The following is a 20726-nucleotide window of genomic DNA, read 5'->3' as shown; positions in this document are numbered from 1 at the left end:
TTTTAGGCCAAGGTAACATCCAAACAAAAGCTTGTAGATATGGAAGAAGTAGTCACTTCGAGGGAACTTTGAGCAGTCTCTGAATAAAAGGTAAGTGGAGAGATACCATGTCATATGCTGCCATTTTCCCCAGGGTTTGTGCTACATCTGGAGAGGGTGAAAGTACAGATTCCTAGTCTAAGGTCACACACCTACACACATACACCTTTAAATTCCCTCCATAGGTTATCTGACCTGTCTTACAGTGTTCATCACATTCTGCTGTACATTATTGTTATTTAGGGTGAGCTTTTCTCCATTACTCAGCTATACACTGCTTGGAATCAGGTCTGATTCATCAAATACAGTATTACACAAAGATAAATATTGGTTTTATTTTCTCTGTTCTCTGTGCTATGAGAAAGCATGTCTCTACATTCCACACTTTAGGGGTCTCTCCTGTGCAGTTTCTCAGTGCCTCTGTCATTGAAGGAACACTGTTAAACCCAGCATGGTATGTCATGTGTCCATCTATCCTTGGGTCCTATCCATCCAGGCAGGGAGGGGGAGCTAAATGATCACTGGAACCTTTCAATGGCCCCCAGGATGGAGGATGCTGCTTTTCCTTTAGCTACCTGGCAGCTGAGGGTACAGGACAAGCAAATGATCTCTTACAATCCTGTCTCAGTCTTTCCTACTTCTCACTTTACTCCCAGGACTCAGTGAGTCAGAGAGCTATGCTATCTTCAATTAGAGAAGTTTCTTCAAACTCTGATTAATATTATTTCAAAATTTGTATTTAATTTTTTTGAAATTTCACTGCTTAGGTTTCAACATTTCGGTTTCTGTAATTGTATCTTTGTTTACACACTTCTCTAGACCACAGAAGAATATTACATTCTTAATTCATTCATTCACTTGCTTACATCTTTTGAGCCCATGTTTGTACCAAATATTGTACTGGGGAGAGTTGAGAAGGGAGGATGGAGATGTAGCACAAACACAAAGACAATTCAGTCAGTAATCCTGCCCTCAATTAGTTTGTAATCTAATAGGAGAGGAAAGACCTCTGTGTAGGAACTATAATATAAGGCATGACCTTGTGGAGTGAGGGGGCGGGAAGGTGGGTCAAAGGTGAGAAGAATCACATCTAACCAGAAGGTGAATTTTTCACTGTCCCTAAATGCATTGCATAATGTAAAAGCCCCTTTAGGATTAAGAGGATTTAAGGATCCGGACATTCCTTTATTTGTTCACCACACATTGTTTCTGCTCAGGAAGTGTGAGGTATATGGATCAGGCACTTTCCCTCCATTCATACTTTCTCTATGTAGTTCCACTCTCTTTAGCAGCTACCTAGAGCCTCTACTCAGGCTTACTCTCTGCTGAATGCCCTGCATCTGTGAAGGTTTGAAGGCAAAGAAAAACCAAATCTCTCTGAAAACACAGATCTCTTTAATAGTATTTTATCCCTAATATCTTTTTAAAATCCTTCTCAAATATTATATTAGTTTACTGTTAAAAGAGGGTAGCAGTTCAGAAAAAAAAAATTTTTAAATATATCCTAGAACTCGACAATCAGCAGTTTTTCTAATTAGAAATTTGACTCCAAAAGTTCTTGTATTACACAAGGAGAAAGGCCAGTTCTTGGGTTTTTTTTTTTTAAGTCTTTGGCAAATACAAAATAAAAAAGCACAAGATTTTCTTTCTCACCAGACAGAACACTCTAAAGCAAATATTTCATTCTCCAGACTAGTTTGATCCACAGAGGCAAGAACAGCCTCATACGAGGATGAGCTGCCATTGCCTTTGTGTGTCAACTCAGGGAAAGCACATCCTCCATCCACCACCATCCATGGTGTTGTGATGCTAAACCTGTTCCCAGCAGCCCAGCCTCAGTTTACAACAGGATGGGACCTGACAGGGCTAAAGAGATTGGTGTCTCTGGAGATTTCTTGCTAAGTCTGCTGCTCTACTCTTCAAAAATAACTTCTCTTTTCTTCCTTTAAAAGGATACAGCTGACCCTTGAACAAAATGGGTTTGAAGAGTGCGGGTTCACTTATATGTGGATTATTTTCACTAAATATAGACTACAGTACTACACAATCCCAGGTTGGTTGAATCCATGAAGGTGGAACTCTGGATACCGAGGGTCCACTGGAGAGTTACATGCAGGTTTTCAACTGCGCAGAGGATGGGTGCTCCTAACCTCTGCTTTGTTCAGAGTATATGGTCATGTTAGAAAATAATAATATAAAAATGAAGAAAAGTTTAAAAATCATTTCTATTTTGCCACCAAGAAATAAACACTGATACTGCAAACATGCCAGCACATATCCTTCTATTTGTATTTTTAGTAGTCAAGTCCCTTAGAGTCTCAGGGAACAAAGATTGCAGAGTCTGGACCACCTGAGGCCTGGGATGCCTCACAGGGCCTGAGAGATTGTATTGGCCACAGGCAATCCTTTCTGCTCATGGTCTTCAAATTATTTTGCTTCTTTTTCACCTGAAAGACATTTGAAAAATTCTGTGCTCATGTGCACATTTTAAAATTGGCATCTAAATATTTCTATTTTTTAAGTTTAAATATTTTTAAAAGATATAATTTCTGCATAGTATAAATATTGACATTTAAAAATAGAACTCTTAAAGTGCTCCTTAAGATGTATCTAGGGACCTTTAAGTGCTGTGATTTTACGCATACCATCACCTATTTTAAAAATAAGTAAACAACCTCCTTTTTAACATTCAGAATAGCTACATCTTTCCTTTTCTCCTTGAGCTTGTATTTCCAGTCCAATTTCCTCCACAAATATGATTCCTGATGTAATAGCTTTTCATTGTGTAAAGTCCTTTATAGATCACCCAATTACATATATATTATATGATATATAACACATATTAGCAGTATATTTGATCAAAACTACATAAGTTGAACATAATTTTTCAAAATAACAAATATGTACACATTTTGAAAAGTAAATTTTAAATATATGACACAGTTCTTATTGGAAATGAATTTTTAATGGGATTAATCGTGTCCATACTTTTGTTATGTATTTAGTGAAAGAAAAAGTTATAGCCTGCTAAAATAACTTGATTTGTCAGCTATCATATTATTTTAATTTTTGTTAATAGGATATATCAATTAATAAAATTAAATATAAATTATTTTATGTAATAAAATTAAAAGAGCTGACTATAGTTGGAATAACTATTTCTTTTTTTTTTTTTTTCTTAGTATAGCTAAATATAGTTTCTTTTATTGCTGGACTTAAAAAACTTTTTTTTTTATTTTTTTTATTTTTTTGCTTTATAACAAATTTAATCAGTTATACATATACATATGTTTCCATATCCCCTCCCTTTTGCGTCTCCCTCCCATCCTCCCTATCCCACCCCTCCAGGCGGTCACAAAGCACTGAGCTGATCTCCCTGTGCTATGCGGCTGATTCCCACTAGCTATCTACCTTACGTTTGGTAGTGTATATATGTCCATGCCGCTCTTTCACTTTGTCACAGCTTACCCTTCTCCCTCCCCATATCCTCAAGTCCATTCTCTAGTAGGTCTGTGTCTTTATTCCTGTCTTACCCCTATGTTCTTCATGACATTTTTTTTCTTAAATTCCATATATATGTGTTAGCATACAGTATTTGTCTTTCTCTTTCTGACTTACTTCACTCTGTATGACAGACTCTAGGTCTATCCACCTCATTACAAATAGCTCAATTTCATTTCTTTTTATGGCTGAGTAATATTCCATTGTATATATGTGCCACATCTTCTTTATCCATTCATCTGATGATGGACACTTAGGTTGTTTCCATCTCCGGGCTATTGTAAATAGGGCTGCTATGAACATTTTGGTACATGTCTCTTTTTAAATTATGGTTTTCTCAGGGTATATGCCTAGTAGTGGGATTGCTGGGTCATATGGTAGTTCTATTTGTAGTTTTTTAAGGAACCTCCATACCGTTCTCCATAGCGGCTGTACCAATTCACATTCCCACCAGCAGTGCAAGAGTGTTCCCTTTTCTCCACACCCTCTCCAGCATTTATTGTTTCTAGATTTTTTGATGATGGCCATTCTGACTGGTGTGAGATGATATCTCATTGTAGTTTTGATTTGCATTTCTCTAATGAGTAAAGATGTTGAGCATCCTTTCATGTGTTTGTTGGCAGTCTGTATATCTTCTTTGGAGAAATGTCTATTTAGGTCTTCTGCCCATTTTTGGATTGGGTTGTTTGTTTTTTTCTTATTGAGCTGCATGAGCTGCTTATAAATTTTGGAGATTAATCCTTTGTCAGTTGCTTCATTTGCAAATATTTTCTCCCATTCTGAGGGTTGTCTTTTGGTCTTGTTTATGGTTTCCTTTGCTGTGCAAAAGCTTTTAAGTTTCATTAGGTCCCATGTGTTTATTTTTGTCTTTATTTCCATTTCTCTAGGAGGTGGGTCCAAAAGGATCTTGCTGTGATTTATGTCATAGAGTGTTCTGCCTATGTTTTCCTCTAAGAGTTTGATAGTTTCTGGCCTTACATTTAGGTCTTTAATCCATTTTGAGCTTATTTTTGTGTATGGTGTTAGGGAGTGATCTAATCTCATACTTTTACATGTCCCTATCCAGTTTTCCCAGCACCACTTATTGAAGAGACTGTCCTTTCTCCACTGTACATTCCTGCCTCCTTTATCAAAGATAAGGTGACCATATGTCCGTGCGTTTAACTCTGGGCTTTCTATCCTGTTCCATTGATCTATCTTTCTGTTTTTGTGCCAGTACCATACTGTCTTGATTACTGTAGCTTTGTAGTATAGTCTGAAGTCAGGGAGCCTGATTCCTCCAGCTCCATTTTTCGTTCTCAAGATTGCTTTGGCTATTCGGGGTCTTTTGTGTTTCCATACAAATTGTGAAATTTTTTGCTCTAGTTCTGTGAAAAATGCCAGGGGTAGTTTGATAGGGATTGCATTGAATCTGTAGATTGCTTTGGGTAGTAGAGTCATTTTCACAATGTTGATTCTTCCAATCCAAGAACATGGTACATCTCTCCATCTATTTGTATCATCTTTAAATTCTTTCATCAGTGTCTTATAATTTTCTGCATACAGGTCTTTTGTCTCCTTAGGAAGGTTTATTCCTAGATATTTTATCCTTTTGGTTGCAATGGTAAATGGGAGTGTTTCCTTGATTTCACTTTCAGATTTTTCATCATTAGTATATAGGAATGCCAGAGATTTCTGTGCATTAATTTTGTATCCTGCAACTTTACCAAATTCATTGATTAGCTCTAGTAGTTTTCTGGTAGCATCTTTAGGATTCTCTATGTATAGTATCATGTCATCTGCAAACAGTGACAGCTTTACTTCTTCTTTTCCAATTTGGATTCCTTTTATTTCCTTTTCTTCTCTGATTGCTGTGGCTAAAACTTCCAAAACTAGGTTGAATAAGAGTGGTGAAAGTGGGCAACCTTGTCTAGTTCCTGATCTTAGTGGAAATGGTTTCAGTTTTTCACCATTGAGGACGATGCTGGCTGTGGGTTTGTCATATATGGCCTTTATTATGTTGAGGAAAGTTCCCTCTATGCCTACTTTCTGCAGGGTTTTTATCATAAATGGGTGTTGAATTTTGTCGAAAGCTTTCTCTGCATCTATTGAGATGATCATATGGTTTTTCTCCTTCAATTTGTTAAGATGGTGTATCACGTTGATTGATTTGCGTATATTGAAGAATCCTTGCATTCCTGGAATAAACCCCACTTGATCATGATGTATGATCCTTTTAATGTGCTGTTGGATTCTGTTTGCTAGTATTTTGTTGAGGATTTTTGCATCTATGTTCATCAGTGATATTGGCCTGTAGTTTTCTTTCTTTGTGATATCCTTGTCTGGTTTTGGTATCAAGGTGATGGTGGCCTCGTAGAATGAGTTTGGGAGTGTTCCTCCCTCTGCTATATTTTGGAAGAGTTTCAGAAGGATAGGTGTTAGCTCTTCTCTAAATGCTTGATAGAATTCTCCTGTGAAGCCATCTGGTCCTGGGCTTTTGTTTGTTGGAAGATTTTTTATCACAGTTTCAAATTCAGTGCTTGTGATTGGTCTGTTCATATTTTCTATTTCTTCATGGTTCAGTCTCGGCAGGTTGTGCATTTCTAAGAATTTGTCCATTTCTTCCAGGTTGTCCATTTTATTGGCATAGAGTTGCTTATAGTAATCTCTCATGATCTTTTGTATTTCTGCAGTGTCAGTTGTTACTTCTCCTTTTTCATTTCTAATTCTATTGATTTGAGTCTTCTCCCTTTTTTTCTTGATGAGTCTGGCTAATGGTTTATCAATTTTGTTTATCTTCTCAAAGAACCAGCTTTTAGTTTTATTGATCTTTGCTATCGTTTCCTTCATTTCTTTTTCATTTATTTCTGATCTGATTTTTATGATTTCTTTCCTTCTGCTAACTTTGGGATGTTTTTGTTCTTCTTTCTCTAATTGCTTTAGGTGCAAGGTTAGGTTGTTTATTCGAGATGTTTCCTGTTTCTTAAGGTGGGATTGTATTGCTATAAACTTCCCTCTTAGAACTGCTTTTGCTGCATCCCATAGGTTTTGGGTCGTCGTGTCTCCATTGTCATTTGTTTCTAGGTATTTTTTAATTTCCTCTTTGATTTCTTCAGTGATCACTTCGTTATTAAGTAGTGTATTGTTTAGTCTCCATGTGTTTGTATTTTTTACAGCTCTTTTCCTGTAATTGATATCTAGTCTCATAGCATTGTGGTCGGAAAAGATACTTGATACAATTTCAATTTTCTTAAATTTACCAAGGCTTGATTTGTGACCCAAGATATGATCTATCCTGGAGAATGTTCCATGAGCACTTGAGAAAAATGTGTATTCTGTTGTTTTTGGATGGAATGTCCTATAAATATCAATTAAGTCCATCTTGTTTAATGTATCATTTAAAGCTTGTGTTTCCTTATTTATTTTCATTTTGGATGATCTGTCCATTGGTGAAAGTGGGGTGTTAAAGTCCCCTACTATGATTGTGTTACTGTCGATTTCTCCTTTTATGGCTGTTAGTATTTGCCTTATGTATTGAGGTGCTCCTATGTTTGGTGCATAAATATTTACAATTGTTATATCTTCTTCTTGGATTGATCCCTTGATCATTAGGTAGTGTCCTTCTTTGTCTCTTCTAGTAGTCTTTATTTTAAAATCTATTTTGTCTGACATGAGAATTGCTACTCCAGCTTTCTTTTGATTTTCATTTGCATGGAATATCTTTTTCCATCCCCTTACTTTCAGTCTGTATGTGTCTCTAGGTCTGAAGTGGGTCTCTTGTAGACAGCATATATATGGGTCTTGTTTTTGTATCCATTCAGCCAATCTGTATCTTTTGGTGGGAGCATTTAGTCCATTTACATTTAAGGTAATTATCGATATGTATGTTCCTATTCCCATTTTCTTAATTGTTTTGGGTTCGTTATTGTAGGTCTTTTCCTTCTGTTGTGTTTCTTGCCTAGAGAAGTTCCTTTAGCATTTGTTGTAAAGCTGGTTTGGTGGTGCTGAACTCTCTCAGCTTTTGCTTGTCTGTAAACGTTTTAAATTCTCCATCAAATCTGAATGAGATCCTTGCTGGGTAGAGTAATCTTGGTTGCAGGTTTTTCTCCTTCATCACTTTAATTATGTCCTGCCACTCCCTTCTGGCTTGTAGAGTTTCTGCTGAGAGATCAGCTGTTATCCTGATGGGGATTCCCTTGTGTGTTATTTGTTGTTTTTGCCTTGCTGCTTTTAATATGATTTCTTTGTGTTTAATTTTTGACAGTTTGATTAATATGTGTCTTGGCGTATTTCTCCTTGGATTTATTCTGTATGGGACTCTCTGTGCCTCCTGGACTTGATTAACTATTTCCTTTCCCATATTAGGGAAGTTTTCAACTATAATCTCTTCAAATATTTTCTCAGTCCCTTTCTTTTTCTCTTCTTCTTCTGGAACCCCTATAATTCGAATGTTGGTGCGTTTAATGTTGTCCCAGAGGTCTCTGAGACTGTCCTCTGTTCTTTTCATTCTTTTTTCTTTATTTTGCTCTGCATCAGTTATTTCCACTATTTTATCTTCCACCTCACTTATCCGTTCTTCTGCCTCAGTTATTCTGCTATTGATCCCATCTAGAGTATTTTTTATTTCATGTATTGTGTTTTTAATCGATGCTTGATTCATCTTTAGTTCTTCTAGGTCCTTGTTAACTGTTTGTTGCATTTTGTCTATTCTATTTCCAAGATTTTGGATCTTGGAAATAGAATCTTGGATCATCTTTACCATCATTATTCTGAATTCTTTTTCAGGTAGACTGCCTATTACCTCTTCATTTGTTAGATCTGGTGGGTTTTTATCTTGCTCCTTCTCCTGCTGTGTGTTTTTCTGTCTTCTCATTTTGCTTATGTTACTGTGTTTGGGGTCTCCTTTTTGCAGGCTGCCGGTTCGTAGTTCCCGTTGTTTTTGGTGTCTGTCCCCAGTGGCTAAGGTTGGTTTAGTGGGTTGTGTAGGCTTCCTGGTGGAGGGGACTAGTGCCTGTGTTCTGGTGGATGAGGCTGGATCTTGTCTTTCTGGTGGGCAGGTCCACGTCTGGTGGTGTGTTTTGGGGTGTCTGCGGACTTTTTATGATTTTAGGCCACCTCTCTGCTAATGGGTGGCGTTGTGTTCCTGCCTTGCTAGTTGTTTGGCATAGGGTGTCCAGCACTGTAGCTTGCTGGTCGTTGAGTGAAGCTGGGTGCTGGTGTTGAGATGGAGATCTCTGGAAGATTTTTGTCATTTGATATTATGTGGAGCTGGGAGGTCTCTTGTGGACCAGTGTCCTGAAGTTGGCTCTCCCACCTCAGAGGCACAGCACTGACTCCTGGCTCCTCAATTTGGGATGATGTGTTGTGTATTCATGTATTCCACAGATGCAGGGTACATCAAGTTGATTGTGGAGCTTTAATCCGCTGCTTCTGAGGCTGCTGGGAGAGGTTTCCCTTTCTCTTCTTTGTTCTCACAGCTCCTGGGTCTCAGCTTTGGATTTGGCCCCGCCTCTGCGTGTAGGTCGCCGGAGGGCGTCTGTTCTTCGCTCAGACAGGACAGGGTTAAAGGAGCAGCCGCTTCGGGGACTCTTGCTCACTCAAGCCGGGCGGGAGGGAGGGGGACGGAGTGCGGGGCGAGCCTGCAGCGGCAGAGGTCGGCGTGACGTTGCACCAGCCCGAGGCGCGCCGTGCGTTCTCCCAGGGAAGCCGCCCCCGGATCCCGGGACCCCGGCAGTGGCGGGCTGCACAGGCTCCCGGAAGGGCGGTGTGGACAGTGACCTGCGCTCGCACACAGGCTTCTTGGCGGCGGCAGCAGCAGCCCCAGCGTCCCACGCCCGTCACTGGGCTCCACGCTTTCAGTCGCGACTCGCGCCCGTCTGTGGAGCCCCTTTAAATAGCGCTCTTAATCCCCTCTCCTCGCGCACCAGGAAACCAAGAGGGAAGAAAAAGTCTCTTGCCTCTTCGGCAGCTCCAGAGTTTTCCCGGACTCCCTGCCGGCTAGCTGTGGCACATTAGCCCCCTTCACGCTGAGTTTTCGCCGCCAGCCCCAGTCCTCTCTCTGTGCTCTGACCGAAGCCCGAGCCTCAGCTTCCAGTGCTGCGCACCCCGGCGGGCGAGCAGACAAGCCTCTCGGGCTGGTGAGTGCCGCTCGGCACCGATCCTCTGTGTGGGGATCTCTCCGCTTTGCCCTACCCAGGTATGTGGGGAGTTTCTTGCCTTTTGGGAGGTCTGGGGTCTTCTGCCAGCGTTCAGTAGGTGTTCTGTAGGAGTTGTTCCACGTGTAGCTGTATTTCTGGTGTATCCGTGGGGAGGAAGGTGATCTCCGCGTCTTACTCTTCCGCCATCTTACCCGGAAACTCGGAATAACTATTTCTTGATGTGATTTGATAACTGCCTTACTGAATTACCCACACTGAATCTGAAAGAAATCACATAAAAGTTTTATCCATGTGTTTTAGCCAATATCCTATGAAAATTTTGAGTCCTGGAAACCATTCCAAATCACATTAAAAGGAATCATTCTCCTAACATTTTCTGCCTTGCCCATCTGAGATGTCTTTCCTTTAAGCTAACAATACATCCAAAAGATGAGTATTAATAATTTAAAAGAATCACTTACATTTAAATACATGAAGAAGTGATTTTTGTATTCAGTATTCCCTACTGATACCTTCTTTGCCATCCTCTCATTCAAGAAGGATGCATTCTTTGACAGTTGTTGAAGAATGAAGAGGCAAAGTACATTAAGCAAAAATTATCATTGTTCCTATCACTACACTGCACCATACATCTAAATTTAGAACATCCCAACATGAACCAGCATGTTGTATTTCTATCATTAAACTTCATCTTCAACAGGAATGTGTATTAGGGCAGGAAAATACAGAAAGCCCCTCAGGTCTATGGTACCTGGGTTAATTATTAAAGGGGAATTCTCCGTTGTTTGCTACATCGGTGAGTGAGAGTGGGGAATTATTTTGTAAAGGGGTGAAAGATCTATTTTCAAGGAAATCAGTTTTAGGAAAGTTGAAGATCTGGAAATTTATTCCCTTAAAACTATCAGTGTTCTCTGGCCCCTTGGAAAGTCTTCGCATATCTCTGTTTGGGGCTTCCCTTGTGGCGCAGTGGTTGAGAGTCCGCACGCAGATGCAGGGGACACGGGTTCGTGCCCCGGTCCGAGAAGATCCCACATGCCACGGAGCGGCTGGGCCCGTGAGCCATGGCCGCTGAGCCTGTGCGTCCGGAGCCTGTGCTCCGCAACAGGAGAGGTCACAACAGTGAGAGGCCCGGGTACCGCAAAAAAACAAAACAAAACATATCTCTGTTCGAAGGCAAATAATCTTTTTTTTTTTTTTTTTTGTGGTACGCAGGCCTCTCACTGTTGTGGCCTCTCCCGTTGCGGAGCACAGGCTCCAGACACGCAGGCTCAGCGGCCATGGCTCACGGGCCCAGCCGCTCCGCGGCATGTGGGATCTTCCCAGACCGGGGCACGAACCCATGTTCGCTGCATCGGCAGGCGGTCTCTTAACCACTGCGCCATCAGGGAAGCCCCAACTAATCTATTTTATGAGAGTTAGAGAATGAGAACTTTCACAAAGATTTTGTAAACTTCAATATATAGCTTCTCTAAGCTCCTCTTAATTCTCCTTTTCCATAATTAACCCATAGTCCTTTAACAAAAGAGGCCAGAGTAGTTGCTACTGAATTCCTCAGGCAATTGTAGTCTTGCACCTTGAATCTTCTAAACCGAACAAATTGCACTCATTACCCGTATCATCAGGTCTGGAGCTGGCTCCATGTGGGGGTGACAACCAAACCACAGCAGAGGAATCTAAAAATTAGGTGGAACCACAGGAATAAGAAGAAAACCGATAGGCCTGAGGGATTGCAGGTCTTCAAAGCGAATGGGGGAGAAACCAGATTTAAAAGTTTTCACCCATTCAAGTTTAATTTTTATACTGAATTTTTTAAAAAATAAATTTATTTATTTATTTTTGGTTGTGTTTGGTCTTCGTTGCTGTGCACGGGCTTTCTCTAGTTGTGGCGAGCAGGGGCTACTCTGTTGTGGTGTGCGGGCTTCTCATTGCGGTTGCTTCTCTTGTAGAGCACGGGCTCTAGGTGTGCGGGCTTCAGTAGTTATGGCTCGTGGGTTCAGTAGTTGTGGCTCACGGGCTCTAGAGCACAGGCTCAGTGGTTGTGGTGCACGGACTTAGTTGCTCCGCGGCATGTGGGATCTTCCCGAGCCAGGGCTTGAACCCGTGTCCCCTGCGTTGGCAGGCGGATTCTTAACCACTGCGCCACCAGGGAAGCCCTATACTGAATTTTTATAAATAAATTTTTGCTTTGGTAGCAAGAGACCTCAGCCACCTTAAACTTAAAACTTGGGCTAAGCCTAATTTTGGCAACAAACACCAAATCGATTAAAAAAACACACACAGAATTTTGACTGTTTTTGATCCTGGTGAAGGAGAGCATAACTCCTGGATTTTCTCCTTGACTCAAGACTAAGAATTATCATAAAGACAAGGAGATCAGTATCAAGGATGCTTTTTCAGCAAATTCATTCTCCCAAATTCAGAACTTCCTTTTAGTATATCAATATGTACCTATGACTTATGTCTCTAAACCCTTTTTTGAATATATTTATATTTTAGGTTGTTTGTGGTAATAAACAAGGTTTCCTTTAATTACCCTAAAATTACCCCCTCTATACATCAGAGTTTGTCCTCTTCCCTGTCATTCTAGATAAGCAGCTTTTCTGAAGGTTTTCCAGATCCTTCATGTCTTCCTAGGGGGTGTGTATCTAAACAGGCACATTGCCCTCCAGATGCCTCTGCCACTGACTTTGAGGAAAGGGAAGACATTCTGCTGTGTCCATTTTTAAACTGTTGCTATGTTCTGGCATTCAAAATGTTCAAAAATTCCTGGCATTATTTGAAAAAGAAATACCCTCTAAGAAACTGACTGAGTTGAAAAGCAGCTTTTGTTAGCAGAAAGGCAGTGTGACTGTTATCAGACCTTAGCAGGGTGACAAAGGTGTCACTTGCATGCTAAATAGCCTACAGAAGCACAGGGCAGGGATCCAGACCAAAGGGGAAGGAGGAAATGGACCATTGTTGAGCTTCATGAATTATTCTAAGTGATTTACACTCTAACTTTATGATATAGCAGCATTTAAATTCTCCATAATTAGGAGAATTTATCAAAAGGCCAGAAAATAAAGTAGGCTTTCAAGATCATAGTTGTTAAGTAGCAGAGCAAAAATTCAAACACAGGTATGTTTTATACCCAGTCATGCTCCTTTCTTTATATGACACAACAAAAGTTTTGGTTACCTGCTGTGTGCCACCCACTGAGCTGGAAACTCAAAGGTGAGTAAGATACAGTCTTTGTTCTGAAGGATATTTAAGTCTATTCAAGAGAGACAGATACATGAACAAATGCAGTTAAGTGTATGAGTCTGTTTGTTCTTACCTTTGAATTTCCGATCAGTTTAAATAGATGGGCAGAAAAAATCCATTCTGGCAAAATTTTAGATCTAAGTAAGTCAAGTCAACAGTTAGGGATGGAAGTTACATGCAACCGTGTGTACCCTGAGAGATCTCAGCCCCTGAAGCACCTGTTTACCTTCACTGCTGCTCTTCAATCTTCCTAGCTTCAATGGGACCTGAGAATTTCTATGCCAAGGAAAGGATAAAACCTGGTTATCAAACACTCTGTTAAGTTAAATAAGTATCCACTGCTGTGGCAACAATCAACATAAAAGTCAGTAACATCTGACAAACCTAGGAAAATGTCTGTCTTCAATTCTTGTTTGAAAATGTATCTCATCTCTTTTTACCTTTTCTTTAGAGTAGTGTCTGATTACCTTTTATGTTCCTCACAACCCCACATATTAGGTGCTGTAAAAATGCTTGTTAATCATCCTCACATCAGCGGTGACAGGGCTCAATGATCAATGTGCCATTGAGTGACAATTATTCTGAAGAGCCTTAGAGTTACTTATGGTCCCAAGAAGCAGGACTGATAACTCGATCACTAGATAGATAATGATACTATGTACTTTCTTTACTCTTTAGGAACATAATTTCATTTTACCTAACTCCCGTCTTAGTAAGACTGCTGTATCTATCACAGCACTAGTTGCTGATTGCTTGCTCAACATTTGTAGAATATTTGTTGAAAGAATGAATGAATGAATAATCGTTTTATTTTCAGTACATTCAAGTGATACCCAATGTTGATGAAAATAATCCATAAACAATCTACAATAGGAATGGAAAAGAGTTTTATTTGAGGACTATAGCCTGGAAGACAGCCTCTCAGATAACTCTGAGGAACTGATCTGAAAAAGCATGGTCTTCAGCACAGTTTTATATCTTGTCAGAACAAAGAACATTAAACAAATCAGGGATATGTTCCTTCAAGGTTTGAAAAAAAAAAACAGATTAGCATGTACACAGCAAGTCAGTATGACCTTGGCACCTGGAAAGGAAGTCTTATCATCGAAGGAGAACCAGCATTGGCCTCCCAGGAAGAGAGACATTTAATCGTTACTTTTAACATGGATATCCTTTACTTCTGGTCAATGTGCCCTTTACTTAACAGTTAAAGCAGGTGTACAATGTATGTTTGACAGGCCACAAACAGGCTATTTTAGTTAGCATAAAATTCAAGTTAACTCATGCATAAGCTAGAATGACTTACCTATACCTCAGTATGTGGAAATATCTTTTATCCCCAGGAATCCCATAATGGCTTTATTATTTTTTAGCACAATTTTGTGCCAAGGTACTGAGACTACTGGATATTGTTTATGAAATGATGAAAACAACAACAATAATAATTGCCATTGATTCATCCCAACTCTGGGCCTGGAAGTGGCATTTGTTATCTCATATAATCTTCACAGGAACCCTAAGAAGTAGGTACTTACATTACCTCTGTTTTACACATGAGAATTTTGAGGCTTTAAGGGATTAAGTAATTTGCCCAAAATCATGCAGCTAGTAAGTGTTTGCACCTAATTTCAAATCCAGGTCTGCCCTTCTCCAAAGCCCATAGGGTTGATTAGTGAGAATTAAGGCATGCATTTCCCCCCACCATCTTAATTTCTATAAAGCAAATGTTGTTCTATGTATCGATCCAGACATTAAAATTACACACCATAAAATATCTTCTACTATGTAAAATCCAACTAAGATGACCCTTTGACAGGATATTTTTAACAGGGTATTTTATGTCTATTAATCTCTAAACTCTGTTCTATTAACCCACTATCAGACATCTCTTTATAACTCAAAGGTTAATAGGCAAGCATCCACTTCTAGTTTATTAATGTATGCTGTGGGTATGTGAGCCAAAGGCAGAATTAAATCAACCGCCAGCTTCACTTTTTCAAAAAACCAAAATCACAGTGCTGAGTCTGGCTAATGAACTGCCAACATCTCATTTTAAGTGAGTTTATATTTCAATCTGAGAAAACTTAAAATATGAAAATATTTGTAAATGGATTCCCAAGGTGAAAAAAAGCATGCATTTCTAAAAGCAGTCTTCTTCTTTATTTTATTTTTTAATTGTTGGGTTTTGTTTTGTTTTGTTTTGTTTTTGCTTGGAATATGTCTTGAGAATTAGCAGTGAATTGGAAACAATTTTTTAAGTCAAGATATGAAACAGCACAGAGCTCCTGTACTTTACTTTTTCAGTCCATGTAGTTTCTACGAAAAATGTTACTCTACACTTGAAGGGTCATACCCTCCTTTGAAATATCTAATTTCACCTGAGCTTTTTTGGAATTCTAGAGAGTACTGGTTTTGAGTCTTACATTTTTATCTCCAAAAGGACTAAAGATAAATCTAGAATTGAGCGCTACAAACAGGAAAGGCTAGATTCATTAAATTTTGTCATAACTCCATAGGTACTTACAAATGTCAAGAAAGGCCTGTTTTCAGATCTTGCCTTTGATGATATAAATAAAATAATTATGTTTTATCAAATGCTTGCTATGTGCTTTGCAATGTGTGATTTCCTTAACAATTACTCTCACTAAGCTTTAGTTTTCTCATGTGTAAAATGAAAATAATAAAAACACCTACCTCATAGAGTGATTTGAAGCTACCTAAGATCACATGGCTAAAAAACAGAAGAGCTGGGATTTGACTACAGGTATATCTAACCTTAAAAGCCCAAGCTCCTAACCACTATAATATGGAATAGTGGGCATGGACAACATATATATTGATACTTCCACACCTCAAAGTTCTTCCCCATGACCTTAATTGACTATTTCATGACAGGGCTAGAGCTGTTTCCTTGTGACCTTATTTATACTATCTGAAAAGATACCTGTTTAGAAGTAGTTTGAGCCATTCTCAGTTAAGACAGAATTTGTTTTATTAATTTGCTTTTATAGAATCTGTTTGAACCTACAGTTAGCAAAGTGAAACTTGGCATGATTTACGGGGAGGAGCCCAAGAAGGTGCTTTGAAAATACCCAGGTTGAAGCTGTTTTCCATTTAGCCGCCCCGCAAATATTACCTAATGATTCACATCCAGAGCCTCTTATATTTCTCTAACATCTTTCTCTCTTGATCCCTGCAAGGAATCTTTTTTTTTTTTTTTAACATCCTTATTGGAGTATAATTGCTTTACAATGTTGTGTTAGTTTCTGCTGTACAACAAAGTAAATAAGCTATATGTATACATATATCCCCATATCCTCTCCTGCTGGAGCCTCCCTACCACCCTCCCTATCCCATCACTCTAGGTCATCACAAAACACTGAGCTGATCTCCCTGTGCTAAGCAACAGCTTCCCCCTAACCATCCATTTTATATTTGGTAGTGTATATATGTCAATACTACTCTCTCACTTCATCCCAGCTTCCCCTTCTCACTGACCGTGTTCTCAAGTCTGTTCTCTACGCCTGTGTCTTTATTCCTGCCCTGCCACTAGTTTCATCAGTACCATTTTTTTAGATTCCATATATATGCATTAACATACGGTATTTGTTTTTCTTTTTCTGACTTACTTCACTCTGTATGACAGACTCTAGGTCCATCCACCTCATTACAAAAAACTCAATTTCGTTTCTTTTTATGGCTGAGTAATATTCCATTGTATATATGTGCCACATCTTCTTTATCGATTCATCTGTTGACAGACATTTAGGTTGCTTCCATGTCCTGGCTATTGTAAATAGTGCTGCAATGAATATTGTGGTACATGACACTTTTTGAATTATGGTTTTCTCAGGGTATATGCCCAGTAGTGGGATTGCTGGGTCATATGGTAGTTCTATTTTTAGTTTCTTAAGGAAACTCCATACTGTTCGCATAGTGACTGTATCAATTTACATTCCCACCAACAGTGAAGGAGGGTTCCCTTTTCTCCACACCCTCTCCAGCATTTATTGTTTCTAGATTTTTTGATGACAGCCATTCTGACTAGTGTGAGGTGATACCTCATTGTAGTTTTGATTTGCATTTCTCTAATGATTAGTGATGTTGAGCACGTGTTTGTTGACCACCTGTTTGTCTTCTTTGGAGAAATGTCTATTTAGATTTTCTGCCCATTTTTGGATTGGGTTGTGTGTTTTTTTGATATTGAACTGCATGTGCTGCTTGTATATTTTGAAGATTAATCCTCTGTCAATTGCTTCATTTGCAAGTATTTTCTCCCATTCTGAGGGCTGTCTTTTCATCTTGTTTATGGTTTCCTTTGCTGTGCAAAAGCTTTTAAATTTCATTAGGTCCCAATTGCTTATTTTTGGTTTTATTTTCATTACTCTAGGAGGTGCATTAAACAGGATCTTGCTGTGATTTATGTCATAGAGTGTTCTGCCTATGTTTTTCTCTAAGAGTTTTATAGTGTCTGGCCTTACTTTAGGTCTTTAATCCATTTTGAGTTTATTTTTGTGTATGGTGTTAGGAAGTGTTCTAATTTCTTTCTTTTACATGTAGCTGTCCAGTTTTCCCAGGACCACTTATTGAAGGGGCTATCTTTTCTCCATTGTTTATTCTTGCCTTCTTTGTCAAAAATAAGGTGACCATAGGCGTGTGGGCTTATCTATGGGCTTTCTATCCTGTTCTATTGATCTATATTTCTGTTTTTGTGCCAGTACCATACAATCTTGATTACTGAAGCTTTGTAGTATAGTCTGAAGTCAGGGAGCCTGATTCCTCCAGCTCCATTTTTCTTTCTCAAGATTGCTTTGGCTCTTCAGGGTCTTTTCTGTTTCCATACAAATTATAAAATTTCTTGTTTTAGTTCTGTGAAAAATGCCATTGGTAGTTTGATAGGGATTGTATTGAATTTGTAGATTGCTTTGGGTAGTAGAGTCATTTTCACAATGTTGATTCTTCCAATCCGAGAACATGGTATATCTCTCCATCTGTTTTTATCATCTTTGATTTCTGTCATCAGTGTCTTATAGTTTTCTGCATACAGGTCTTTTGCCCCCTTAGGTAGGTTTATTCCTAGGTATTTAAAAAAAATTTTTGTTGCAATGGTTAATGGGAGTGTTTCCTTAATTTCTCTTTCTGATTTTTTTGTTGTTAGTGTATAGGCATGCAAGAGATTTCTGTGCATTAATTTTGTATCCTGCTACTTTACCAAATTCATTGATTAGCTCTAGTAGTTTTCTGGTAGCATCTTTAGGATTCTCTATGTAGAGTATCATGTCATCTGCAAACAGTGACAGTTTTACTTCTTTTCTGATTTGGATTCCTTTTATTTCTTTTTCTTCTCTGATTGCTGTGGCTAAAACTTCCAAAACTATGTTGAATAATAGTGGTGAGAGTGGCTACCCTTGTCTTGTTCCTGATCTTAGTAGAAATGATTTCAGTTTTTCACCATTGAGAATGATGTTGGCTGTGAGTTTAATGTGTCATTAAAATCTTGTGTTCCCTTATTTATTTTCATTTGGGTTGATCTCTCTGTTGGTGTAAGTGGGGTGTTAAAGTCCCCTACTATGATTGTGTTACTGTTGATTTCCCCTTTTATGGTTGTTAGCATATCCCTTATGTATTCAGGTGCTCCTATGTTGGATGCATAAGTATTTACAATTGTTATATCTTCTTCTTGGATTGATCTCTTGATCATTATGTAGTGTCCTGCATTGTCTCTTGTAATAGTCTTTATTTTAGAGTCAGTTTTTCTGATATGAATCTTGATACTGCAACTTTCTTTTGATTTCCATTTGCATGGAATGTCTTTTTAAATCCCCTCACTTTCAGTTTGTATGTGTCCATAGATCTGAACTGGGTCTATTGTAGACTGCATATATACAAGTCTTGTTTTTCTATCCATTCAGCCAGTCTGTGTCTTTTGGTTGGAGCATTTAATCCATTTACATTTAAGGTAATATTTGATACGTATGTTTCTTTTTTTTTCTTTTTTTTTTTTAGATTTTGTTTGTCTTATGATGGTATTGCCCTTTTCTTTCTTTTTTTTTTAAATTAGTTTCTGCTTTATAACAAAGTGATTCAGTCATACATATACATCTGTTCCCACATCCCTTCCCTCTTGCGTCTCCCTCCATCCCACCCTCTCTATCCCACCCCTCCAGGTGGTCACAAAGCACCGAGCTGATCTCCCTCTGCTGTACGGCTGCTTCCCACTATCTATCTACCTTACGTTTGGTACTGTATATATGTCCATGCCTCTCTTTCGCTTTGTCGCAGCTTACCCTTCCCACTCCCCATATCCTCAAGTCCATTCTCAAGTAGGTCTGTGTCTTTATTCCTGTTTTACCCCTAGGTTCTTCATGACATTTTTTTCTTAGCTTCCATATATATGTGTTAGCATACGGTATTTGTCTTTCTCTTTCTGACTTACTTCACTCTGTATGACAGACTCTAGGTCTATCCACCTCATTACAAATAGCTCAGTTTCGTTTCTTTTTATGGCTGAGTAATATTCCATTGTATATATGTGCCACATCTTCTTTATCCATTCATCCGATGATGGACACTTAGGTTGTTTCCAGCTCCGGGCTATTGTGAATAGAGCTGCTAAGAACATTTTGGTACATGACTCTTTTTGAATTATGGTTTTCTCAGGGTATATGCCTAGTAGTGGGATTGCTGGGTCATATGGTAGTTCTATTTGTAGTTTTTTAAGGAACCTCCATACTGTTCTCCATAGTGGCTGTACCAATTCACATTCCCACCAGCAGTGCAAGAGTGTTCCCTTTTCTCCACACCCTCTCCAACATTTATTGTTTCTAGATTTCTTGATGATGGCCATTCTGACTGGTGTGAGATGATATCTCATTGTAGTTTTGATTTGCATTTCTCTAATGATTAATGATGTTGAGCATCCTTTCATGTGTTTGTTGGCAGTCTGTATATCTTCTTTGGAGAAATGCCTATTTAAGTCTTCTGCCCATTTTTGGATTGGGTTGTTTGTTTTTTTGCTACTGAGCTGCATGAGCTGTTTATAAATTTTGGAGATTAATCCTTTGTCAGTTGCTTCATTTGCAAATATTTTCTCCCATTCTGAGGGTTGTCTTTTGGTCTTGTTTATGGTTTCCTTTGCTGTGCAAAAGCTTTGAAGTTTCATTAGGTCCCATTTGTTTATCTTTGTTTTTATTTCCATTTCTCTAGGAGGTGGGTCCAAAAGGATCTTGCTGTGATTTATGTCATAGAGTGTTCTGCCTATGTTTTCCTCTAAGAGTTTGATAGTTTCTGGCCTTACATTTAGGTCTTTAATCCATTTTGAGCTTATTTTTGTGTATGGTGTTAGGGAATGATCTAATCTCATACTTTTACATGTCCCTGTCCAGTTTTCCCAGCACCACTTATTGAAGAGGCTGTTCTTTTTCCACTGTACATTCCTGCCTACTTTATCAAAGATAAGTTGACCATATGTGTGTGGGTTTATCTCTGGGCTTTCTATCCTGTTCCATTGATCTATCTTTCTGTTTTTGTGCCAGTACCACACTGTCTTGATTACTGTAGCTTTGTAGTATAGTGTGAAGTCAGGTAGCCTGATTCCCCCAGCTCCATTTTTTGTTCTCAAGATTGCTTTGGCTATTCGGGGTCTTTTGTTTTTCCAAACAAATTTTGAAATTTTTTGTTCTAGTTCTGTGAAAAATGCCAGTGGTAGTTTGATAGGGATTGCATTGAATCTGTAGATTGCTTTGGGTAGTAGAGTCATTCTCACAATATTGATTCTTCCAATCCAGGATCATGGTATATCTCTCC

The 20726-nt window shown here is 38.8% G+C and overlaps 1 protein-coding gene across 8 annotated transcripts in view; it reads left to right on the top strand.

The window, feature by feature from the left end:
* TRPC6 (transient receptor potential cation channel subfamily C member 6) overlaps positions 1 to 20726 on the top strand; it is a 129705-nt gene that overhangs the window by 68259 nt on the left and 40720 nt on the right. The gene's annotated exons all lie outside the window — the stretch shown is intronic.

The sequence above is a fragment of the Mesoplodon mirus genome (assembly GCF_964341445.2).
Source record: "Mesoplodon mirus genome assembly, chromosome: 7".
NCBI classification, from domain to species: Eukaryota; Metazoa; Chordata; class Mammalia; order Artiodactyla; family Ziphiidae; genus Mesoplodon; species Mesoplodon mirus.
This window is presented reverse-complemented; position numbering and strand designations above follow the sequence as displayed.